Source organism: Chenopodium album, chromosome 10, assembly GCF_948465745.1.
Source record: "Chenopodium album chromosome 10, dcCheAlbu1.1, whole genome shotgun sequence".
Taxonomy (NCBI): domain Eukaryota; kingdom Viridiplantae; phylum Streptophyta; class Magnoliopsida; order Caryophyllales; family Amaranthaceae; genus Chenopodium; species Chenopodium album.
Window position 1 is genome coordinate 35,731,172 of NC_137843.1, and position 12,022 is coordinate 35,743,193.

General features: G+C 39.2%; 1 non-coding gene across 1 annotated transcript; it reads left to right on the forward strand.

The window, feature by feature from the left end:
* Positions 1-8,429: 8,429 nt before the first annotated feature.
* LOC145565793 (small nucleolar RNA R71) lies at positions 8,430-8,534 on the forward strand. The gene has a single exon (XR_014095170.1). It is a non-coding gene; the product is annotated as a small nucleolar RNA R71 (small nucleolar RNA).
* Positions 8,535-12,022: the final 3,488 nt, after the last annotated feature.

Below are 12,022 nucleotides of genomic sequence, written 5' to 3' on the forward strand. Positions count from 1 at the left end.
TGTAGGCAATAGAGAAACATCATATAAATCACATAAGAAGGGGGGGGGTAGCCATGGTAGTATCACTCCGCACTATGGTAAGGGGTATAATGAGAACTCCCCTCACCGGTCTCCATCATATGACTAGATCTAGCCATCTCGCTCACCTCCATTGGAGCCTTACCCCTTAACCTACCTTCCCTCCTAGCTCTATCAACCTCAAAAAAATGAGACCAATCATCTAAGACCGGCTCACCCGACCTACCCCACCCACCAAAAATCTCGGGGCCCGAAAAGGGTGAAGGATTAGCCGGATCATATGTATAGTCACAACCACCGGGCCGCCTATAGTCGTAAGTGGACAGGGTGGTGCCTATGATAGAACTGGGGTGAACATGAGGGCCCTCCCAATAAGTTTAGCAAGGCCTAGGACCAACGGTAGGATCAAAAGGCTCCCATTGAGGGATAGGTCCTTGTTGGACCGGGAGATACGGGTAATTCACATAGGACTCGATCTCCCCCCTCCGAACATGTAAATCGTACAATTGATTTGTATGATAGTCATAACCAAGATAAGGGTTTTGCATCGAAGGCATAGAATATAATACATTAGCAATAGAATCAAGCCTAGCATGAATGGTTGACAAATCAAAAGTAGAAGGAGTAGGAGAAGGGGAAGGAATAGGCGTACCTCCCGGTTCAACCGAGGGAAGAGTTTGAACATTCGATGAGAAGGCATTGGTTGAGCGGCCTCTTGTATGGTTTGTCCTTCGTCGAATAAAAGGATCAATATCTCGCACCGGAGGCCTCCAAGACAAGGAATCTTTCTCTTTTGGTCGGGTAGTTGCCTCTTTGCATGGGATTAGGAACCATTCTTTAATCCGGGAAACTTTCCAAATGAAAACATCATCCTTTCTAGTACAATCAAGGAACTTTTGGTTCACAAGGGCGGAGATGTTAAGGAAATGAGAAGAAGATTTTTCTCGAGGATCGATAATTGGGGGAAGCTCATTTAACAAAGTCTTATAGTTGTCATTGATGCAAAGAGCTAGGATAGAAATCATCCCTCCCAATTAGATGCTCCCCGATAGGCTAACTCCATCACGGATATCCAAAAATCGATTGATCGAATGCTTCGTGAAATCCACTAGCTCAATCTCAAAGTCGTTTTGGTCGGCTATCCACAACCAACAAAGCTCTTCTCGGGAGATAGCTCCCAAAGAGTCCTTAGAGCAAAGAGCGTAAGTGAGGATACGGTTGAAATACTGCATAGCCGGATGAATCATGAAAGCGGTCTTGGAATTTTGAGGCTCATACTTTCCTTCCTCCGAGATACTTCTTCACCAACGTTGCTCATTATATCCATGGTCACTTTCCATTCTACTATGTTTCGGATAGATAAAAAGATCTGCATCCTCGGCCCATGGAAACTTGAAGTATGAACATAGTTGAGAATCCGTCAAAGTGTGATCATTATTGAAAAGTTGGAAAGTCAAAATCCTTGAGGAATTTTCACTAGTTCTCGGACTACTTCAAGAGAAGAAAGAAATTCATAGGTCACCCTAGCATAATTAGGGGCGCTCGAAACCAAAAACTCTAAAAGATCAAGGCCCTTTGCAAGAAGGCGAACGTCCTCATCTATTCTGAAAAACTTGGTTATTGCTTGATCGTAGAATCTTGTTGGTCTTAGCTTCCTCTTAGATAGACGCTTGAAACGATCCCAATGTGATTCTTTAGAAAATTCAATGCCGTATGTTTCTTCTACCTCGGGAGGAGGTGGAACAACATGCTTAGATTTGCTTGAACTTGATCTTGTCCGCTTCTTTTAACGGATTGAAGCCATCTACAAGAAGGAAAACAACTCATCAGCAAATCTTTACATTTGTCATATTTCAATAATAAGCATAAGTAATTGCTCAAGAATAAAGCACAAATGCAATTATCTCAAAATAGAAGTAAGAGATGGCTACATATGAACAATGCCATTAATATAGAATCATGAATTTGAAGCAAGTAGGCATGGATTAAAGGCAAAATTGAACACAAGAGACCAAATCATGAATGAAATTGAGCATAATAATATCAAACATTGAATTATCAAAGTAGTAAAACCATCATAAAGAATACCCATTAGAGAGAAAATGACCAACAATGGTGATTCAAGTATTCAATCAAATTATACAAATTCATCATTAAAAAGCTTCAATTCAAAACTCAATGACATCATTCAACACAAATTACAAGTTAAAAGAACTAACAATGGAGTTCTACCATGAAAGCAAAAACAAGGGTTTCAAGCTTGAACAATGAGGGAGAAGATGACTAGAAAATAAGAAATTATACCTCAATGAAGCCTTGAATTACTAGCAAATTGACCAAAATGAAGATTTAAGAACAAATAGAACACCCAAAGACAAGTTCCAAACCTCAACACAAAGCTTCAAAATTTCAAAAAATAACCCAAAATTTTCGAAATTGGGTTCGAAAATCTGAAATTTTTTGGTTAAAATTCGAAAATGTGATGTGTTTAATTGTAATTTGATGTTAAAATGAAAATAAAAGAGGTGAAATTGGTTTGATTTTGCAAGAGAAATAATAGGGATTGATGAGTGAATGGAGTTGGGAAAAATGGGGCAAAATCGGGGAGAGAGAAAGGAGAAATAAGGGGTGCGTTTTGGGGTAAAAAGGGGGCGTGAACGCACCTGGCTGATGCGTGCGCACCAGCTGGAGCATGCTAGGGGGAGATTTTCGCATGAAACCCCTGACCCCTGTGGTGCGTGCGCGCGGTATCACGGTGCGTGCGCACCACATGCAGCTCGAGAAGGGCTGAATTTCTCGACCAAATGCTAAAAATTTGCTGACCCTTGTGGTGCGCGCGGGCAAGTAGGGGGTGCGCGCGCACCATAGGATGATCGAACTTTGTTCAAATTCCGGCAAGATTTAGCAAAAGGCTAGGGAAGAGAAAGAAAAAAAATACCCTTGAAAATGCTCTCGTGTTTGCATTCTCACCGGCGCTATCGAGTGTCATGATCAAGTACTCAAAAATTTCACAAAAAGTAATCAAAAATTTACTCGAACGTGAATATAAAAGTCAATGAAAATGCAAACACAATAACATATTACCCAAACGAACTTCTTCACCTAAGCTTAACCAAACCTCATGAATTCTTGAAGTAACACCAAAATTGTTGGAAATTTTCTTCGATCCAATCTCATGGTACCTAAATTCAAGAGAACAAACAAAAATAAAGAGAAATAAGAAAAGTTCTCAAGGATAAAAGAAATATAGAAAATCGTAAAATCATAAGAAAAATGTTAGAAAATCGGGTTGCCTCCCGGGTAGCGCTTGTTTAACGTCATAGCTCAACGTCCTCCACCAATTAAGGTGGTTGTCGGAGAAGCAATGAGTGAACAAGGCCAACAAAAGCACCGTCGAAATACTTCTTGAGACGATGGCCATTGACCTTAAACGGAGAAGAAGAATCCATCATTGAGACCTCTACAACACCACTTGGAAAAACATCCTTGACCAAATAGGGACCGCTCCATCTTGACATGAGCTTTCCGGGAAACAACTTCATTTTTGAATTGTAGAGAAGAACCTTATCGCCAATACAAAAATCTTTCTTCTCAATAAGCTTGTCATGTGTTTCCTTGGAACGAGCCTTGTACACACTAGCACAATCATAGGCATCAAGCCGAAGCTCCTCTAGCTCATGAAGATCTAACCACCTTTTCTCCCCCGCACTTGCCAAGTAAAAATTTATCTTCTTGATTGCTAACAAAGCACGGTGTTCAATTTCAACCGGGAGATGGCATAACTTTCCATAGACTAGGCGGTATGGAGTGGTACCTATGGGGGTCTTGAAAGCCGTTCGATAGGCCCAAAGAGCATCATCCAACTTTTCCGACCAATCCTTTCGATTTCTCGCAACCGTCTTTTCAAGGAAGAGCTTGATTTGACGATTAGAGACTTCCACTTGACCGCTCGATTGGGGATGATATGGGAGGCCAAATCTTTGATGGAATCCATTCTTCCTCAACATCTTTTGAAAGGCATGGTGAATAAAATGAGAACCGTTGTCGCTTATCACCGCCCTTGGTACCCCAAATCTTGGAAAAATTATTTTCTTAAACAACTTCATAACCACCTTGTGGTCGTTAGTTGGGGAGGCAATGGCCTCGACCCACTTAGACACGTAGTTGACCGCCACAAGGATATATTGATTTCCGAATGATGAGGGAAATGGCCCCATAAAATCACTACCCCATACATCAAACACCTCCAACTCGAGTATGGGTTGTTGAGGCATTTCATTTCTCTTATAGATGTTCCCAACTCTTTGACATCGGTCACATGTCTTCACAAAGCCGCATGAGTCCTTAAAGAGATGTGGCCACCATAGACCGCATTGAAGGATCTTAGTGGCGGTCTTAGAGGCACCCATATGGCCCCTGCTTGGATCCGAATGACACATTTTCAAAACACTAGGTACCTCTTCGTTTGGCACACAACGTCTAAGTAAGCCATCGACCCCTTGCTTGTATAAGATGGGATCATCCCACACATAATGACTTGCCTCTCTCTTGAGCTTCTTTCTTTGGTTCTTAGAAAAGGAAGGAGGAAACTCCCCACATGTAAGAAAGTTCACTAAATCGATAAACCATGGGAGCTCATTTGCTTCAATAGCATACAAGAAGTCATCAAGAATCCTATCCTCAATAGGAGAACCAACATCATGAGTTTGAGAATCTTCTAAACGAGAGAGATGGTCCGCCACAACATTTTCCGCTCCTCTCTTATCCCTAATCTCAATGTCAGAGGTTTGGAGCTCAAGAACCCACCGGATCGACCTTGGCTTGGACTCTTTCTTGGCAAAAAGATACTTGAGAGCCGCATGATCCATGAAGACAATGATCTTGGAACCCAATAGATAACAACGAAACTTCTCAAAAGCATGAACTATAGCCAAGAATTCCTTCTCTGTTGTAGTGTAATTCCGATGAGCTCCATTTAGAGTTTTAAACATATAATAGATCACATGAAGTTTCTTGTCCACTATTTGACCCAAGACACCTCCTACTGCCGAATCACTTGTATCACACATTAACTCAAATGGTAAATCCCATCTTGGAGCTTGAACAATAGGAGTAGAGATTAGAGCTTTCTTCAACTTATTGAATGCCTCCAAACACTTATCATCAAATACAAAATCAACATCTTTTTGAAGAAGATCATTGAGGGGCTTTGCAATGAGCGAGAAATCCTTGATGAATCTTCTATAAAACCCGGCATGCCCTAAGAAAGATTTCACTCCCTTATATTCACCGGAGGTGGAAGCTTTTCAATGACTTCAATTTCAGCATTATCCACCTCTATCCCCTTGTGAGAGATCCTATGGCCAAGGACTATGCCTTCCTCCACCATGAAGTGACATTTCTCCCAATTGAAGACCAAGTTCACTTTTTCACACCTTACAAGGCATTTTTCAAGGTTTTCAAGGCATGCCTCAAATGAAACACCTCCTACGGAGAAGTCATCCATAAAAACCTCCATCTCCTCTTCCAACATATCTCCAAATATACTCATCATGCATCTTTGAAATGTCGTGGGAGCATTGCAAAGACCGAACAACATTCTCCTATAAGCAAATGTACCGTATAGAAAAGTGAAGGTTGTTTTCTCCTGGTCATCCGGGTGGATAGGGATTTTGAAAAATCCCGAATAACCATTAAGAAAATAATAAAACTTGTGCCTTGTTAGTCTCTCAAGAATTTGAGCACTAAAAGGAAGGGGGAATTAATCTTTCTTTTTCGATGTGTTTAGACGTCTATAGTCTATACACATCCTCCATGCCGTGACTGTCCTCGTCGGAATGAGCTCACCTTTCTCATTCTCAACGACGGTCATACCTCCCTTCTTTGGGACAACGTGAACGGGAGAGACCCACTTAGAACTAGAAATGGGGAATATGATTCCAGCATCAAAAAGTTTGGTGATCTCCTTCTTCACTACCTCTCCCATTTGGGGGTGTAGCTTTCTTTGTCTCTCAATAGAAGGTGAAGCACCCTCCTCAAGAGTTATGTGATGTATACATAAAGCGGGGCTTATACCTTTGAGGTCATCAATGGTATAACCCAAAGCACTTTTGTGCTTTCTCAAAACACCACATAACTTTTGACTTGATGCTCACTCAAAGAAGAGCTAACAATCACGGGAAAAGTGAAGTTGGGTCCCAAAAATTCATACCTAAGGTGTGATGGAAGAGATTTGAGCTCAACCATTGGAACACCTTTACCTTCCTTAGATGTTGCCACTTGCAACTCTTCTTGTCTAGAAATGCTCAAACACATTTGCTCTTCAACATCCTCAATGCCTCCATTTAGCACATCTTCATACCAAGCCATTTCCTTGCTAGGAGTACCTATCTTTTCCTTGTTCAACAAAACATTCTCAAGAGCATCGTTAGAAGTGAGCAAGTGCTCATGCATGGAAGACACAACATGATCAAGAGAATCAATCATCATGCAATTTTCTAAAGAAGAACATGGATACTTCATGCTTTCATTCAAGTCAAATTCAATGACCTCATCTCCTACCTTAAGTGAAATTTTTGCACTCTTAACATCGATCATGGCACCCGAGGTAGCAACTAAAGGTCTACAAAGAATAATAGGAATGGTAGCATCTTCATCCATTTCAAGAACTACAAAATCCACCGGAAACACAAACTTCCCTACTCTCAAAGGAACATCCTCTACCTTACCCTTAGGAATCTTAATTGACCTATCGACCAATTGCAAGGTAATGTTGGAAGGCAAAAGTTCCCCTAGTTCAAGTCTTTCATGCACCGAATACGGAATTAGGCTAACACTAGCTCCTAAGTCACATAAAGCATTATCGATTTGAATCTTGTTAATGGCACAAGGGATAGAGAAGTTTCCGGGATCTTTGAGCTTAGGTGGCATCTTGTTCATTATGATTGCACTACAATTCTTGGTCAAGTTCACCGTCTCTACAACATCACAAGTCCTCCTACACTCAAAATGCCTTTGAGGAATTTTGCATAGTTAGGCATTTGTGTGACAACTTCAGTAAATGGTAGAGAAAGGTGAAGTTGCTTGAGCATGTCAATGAATCTTCCAAATTGTTCATCCAACTTATGTCTCATGAATTTTTGTGGATAAGGAAGCTTGGGTTTCATAATTTCTTTCTCCACTCTCACCTCACTAGGCTTCTCAATCCCAACCTCACTCAAAGATGCACTATCTCTCTCATCCTCTGCCAAGACTTCCTTAGTTTCACTCTTCTTACGCAAACTCTCCTCAATAACCTTACCACTCCTTGTAACAATAGCATTCACGGGTCTCTTGGGATCTAAGCCTTGGGAAGGTAAAGAGGAAGTACTAGCATGGTCTTTCAAAGCATTGGCAAGTTGAGAAATTTGGTTTTCAAGCATCTTATTATGAGTCATCATTTCATTGAATTTCTTGTCACTTACGGCCATGTAAGTGTTCAACAACTTTGTTTGATTCTCAATGATTTCCTCCACATTAGACCTAGAGGAAAAGGATTGTAAATAGGAATTATCACCATAAGTCTTTGGAGCGAATCCGGGTGGAGGGCCTCGTTGAACATTGTTTTGAAAATTGCCCCTACCTTGATTGCTCCAATTACCCCTATTTTGATTTTGACCATAACCTTGATTATGGTTACCACTACCTTGATTATGATTTCCATAACCTTGGTTTTGATTACCATAATTTTGGTTTGATTTTGGCTACTATAACCTTGATTGTTATAGTTACCTTGAGAACCTTGGTTCCCTTGATTCCTATAACCACCACCTTGGTTATAGTTGTCAAAATTTCCATGATTCTTGTAATTCCAATTCCATTAACCTCTTTGATTCTCAAACTTAGAATCATTATTATTTGACACATAGTTCACATGCTCATTCACATTTCCATCTTGATCATCACAAACATCCATACATGCATGAGGGCAACTAGAAACATCATGATCATACAACCCACAATCATCACAAAATAAGCATCCACTAGGAATGTTATTAGAAGACGGAGGGGGTTGTGAATTAGAAGACATACCTCTCCCTTTAGATTGGGAGGGAAGACTTGAAACGTTGTGGGTAGCATTTTCCAACTTTGCCTTGATAGCGAACATCTCCTTCCCCAAGTTTGTCATTTGTGAGGATAGATTGTTGATTGCATTTAGATGATCAACCAAGTACACCGAAGAGCTACTCTTGCTAGTTGACTCTCTTTCTCCATCTTGCTAATCTCTATAATACCTCACTACGTCTTCAATTATGTCCACCGCTTCCTCTTCCGTTTTGTTCATGATAGGACCTCCGGCTCCTCCATCTAAACATGATTTTCCTTGAGGGCTAATGCCTCCATAGAAGATTTAAATAATTTGGTAAGTAGGAATTCCATGGTGAGGACACTCACTTTGATACTCTTTGTATCTCTCCCATGCTTCATAGAGACTCTCATTAGGCTTTTGCTTGAAACCTTGAATCAAAGCCTAGCCTTCGCCGTTTTCTTTTTTGGATAGAAATAGGATAGAAATTCCTTGGTAACCTCGTCCCATGTTCTTAGGGAATTCGGCTTAACCTCCTTGTCTGGCCATTCTAAAGCATGCCCTATAAGAGAAAAGGGAAAGAGCTTGAGGCGGATGAATTCTTGAGAAACTCCGTTCACCTTGATAGTATTACAATATTTTTCGAATTCCTTGAGATGGTTTAGTGGGCTTTCATGCTTGGCCCCACTAAGTTGTCGCCTCTCTATCAAAGTGATCATTGCCGGCCTTATTTCAAAATCATTTGCCGGTGTTGTAGGTGGAGCAATTCCACTCTCGAATCTATATGCACCGGGAATCCCCAATTCATTCAATACCACTCTCGGATTTTCTCCCATTCTTGCTTGTTCTTCTTGTTGTGGTTCTTCTTCACTTGAAATGCTAGGGATCAAAGATCGTCTAGCACCCCTCAACCTTGCAATAGTTCTCTCAATTTCCGGATCAAATGGCACTAGTGAATGACCACGTGCTCTATGCATAAAATCTCAAAAGAAATGGTTAGTAGCACGGCTACAAGTGTAACCTAAAAGAAAATCTTTTTGTATTTTCAATGAAAGGTGAAATAGACTCAACAACTATAACAAAGCACCAATATCACTCCTCGGCAACGGCGCCATTTTGACAAGAGGAAAATGTAGGTCGTTATCTACCTCTCCCTAGAGCCAAACCTAATTTGTAAACACTCGACCAACCTAATACAAGTATATGGTAAGTCAAGGGTCGAACCCAAAGGAATGAGTAGGAACGATGCTATAGCCTATGTCAAGCTAATTTGAAGAATATAAATGGTTGTAGTTGGTAACTAAAGTGTCAAGAAGCTAGACAAATCGAAGAATTCAATATGCTAAACACTAGGGGTATAGGTTCCACATGCAAGCTCAATGATTATGCTAATTTAAAGATCACTCAATCGATTCAACATCACAAGGGACAAACAATAGTTGCAATCAAAGGAATCCAAAAGCTATCTCCTATAAGCCAAGCTAGGGTTCACTATGAATGGCTAACAAGGAAAATCACAATCAAATTCAATCAATTAAAGCAATTCTCAAATCAAGGGTTCATGTCATTGAAATTTGCAATGCAATCTAGATTAATCTTATAGGTTGATCACTCCTAGTTTAATTAATCACATGCACAACTATGTCAACCAATTTAATTGCAACAATCCAATCAATTTAGCATCATCAACTAGCAAAAATCATCAATCAAGCATGCTTCCCCTTCTCCCTAGCAACTAATCTACTCACTAATCATGGTGAAATTAAGGAACAAAACAAATTCAATCAAATTCATATTCATTTAAAGCTTAATCAAAAGAAAATCAATCAATTAACAAATTCTAGAGCAAGGAATGTAATCTCAATCAAAATTCAAGAAACTAGAAAGAATTGCATTAAAAGTAAATCAAAGGAAAGAAATCTTACAAACTTTCATTGAATTGAAGAAGGAATTTCAAGATCAAATTGAAATCTAAGATCAAATTCAAGTACAAACAAGTAAATCTTAAGCATCGCTCTCTACTTTCTCTCTCTACTATTTCTAGAAAATTATATCTAAAGTACAAAAGTTCAGTCGTCCTAAAAAAATGAAAGTCAAAAGCTATAAATAGAAAAATCGAGCGAAGGAGGCTGCACAAGGCCGTGCGCAAGCACCCACCAGCCGCGCGCGCGCACAGCTTGGTCTGCGCGCACGCACCCCTGTGTGGTGCACGAGGCCTTGGCTCCTTCGCTTTGCTTGATCAAACTCCGCGCTCCCGAGCATCCCCATCATCAGTGCACTGGAGATGATGCCCGCGAGCAAGGCAGTCCCAAAATGAGCAAAATGATTTGATTATTCACCTACAAAACACAAATAAAACCAAGAGAGAAAGCATAACAAAATAAAACTAAAACTAAAACTATGAATTATCAACTAAAAAACATGAAAAACTCGTAAAAACTAATCGAGAACCAAAGTGAATTATAAAAATGAAAATCAAATAAAACTAAGAGAATTATATGAAAATGATGAAAGAAAATAAAGAAAATAAGCCTAAATCTTATTCTTTTGAGCGCCATAAATGGCGCTCATAAAGTGTTCCTTCGTTTTTGTATATATTATGTGTTAGTTTTGAGCAAGCTTAGCTTAGGGGAGATGTCATTATTGGTATTTTTGTTTGATTTTTGGTGACTTCTTTAGTTTGTTTTTGAGACTTGGCCCCTCTTTTGCTTCACATAGGAAATATCACCAAATTTTTCAAATTTTTACCCCGCCTTGACCCCTAACCTTATGTTACAACCAATAAAAGACCCTTAGACCCTTGAGGGTTGAGTCAATATCGGTGGAGGGAGATAGATGTCAAGCCTTTGGAGAGAGTGTGCATGTCTAAGACGTCGGGATTACCTTCTCAAAGTTTTTCAATTCTTTATCTTTTTCCGGTTCCTTCGAGGAATCATGAGAAGCTAGCTTAAGGGTTGATTAGAAACTAATGGAGAGAACGCGGCCCGATTGATTGGGACGAGGGTGAATTGAGTCCTCATTAGTTCTCTATGCTTAGCATATGTTATGTTTCAATCAACCATTGACATCTTGGAACGTGCATAATTTTTGTCTATTTAGAAAGGTTTGCATTCATTGGTGCTTGTTCTTATCTCTTGTCCAAATATGAACTTGAGTTTTTCTTTCTCTTTTCATGTTTCTTTTTCTTTTCTTTTTATTGCCTTACCTTGGTTTTTTGTCAATAGTTGTGGGTTAAGCTCTTAGGAAACCCTCACGAGAGCACACTCGTCCTCTAGGGCGATCTAGGGGTTTAAATGGCTTGTCTTTTGTTGCTAAAATTGACCGTGATTCCTACAAAAGTGAGTTAGTGTACATTCTCTTCTCCTTTAGTGTGTTAGCTTTGCTTGAATAATTCGCTCCTTTAATCTTGTGTTTCGTGTTAATTTGCTCGAGGAGGAGCAAAAGATTAGCTTTGGGGAGTTTGATAAGTGACTTTTATGTCACTTTTATGGTATTTTTATGCTTATTTTTCAGTTTAGTTTATAATAATTTCCCTTAGTTTTAGGCTTTATTTCTCTCTCTTTTTTCTTATTTTCCTTATTTGATCTTTATTTTGTGTATTTTAGTAGTTTTTAGTTTATTTTCGTAATTTATTTTATAATTCTTAATTTATAATGTTCTTAGTCTAGGTTCTTGTTAATATTTTTTTTCTCGTTTTTCTCATTCTATTATTTTCTTTTAGTTTCTAGTTTGTTTTCTTTATTTTATTTAATTTCATTTTATTTTATTATTTCTTTTAGTTTTAATATTTTATTTTACTTTATTTTTAATTTTAATTTTATTTTTTTATTTTGTTCCCGATTCTCCCTCGTGTTTGTTTTTGGTTGTAGGTGTGCTCGGGTCGATAATCAAGTTTCAAGTTTTGTTCAAGTTCGGAATCTCGAATCGAGTCAAACATCA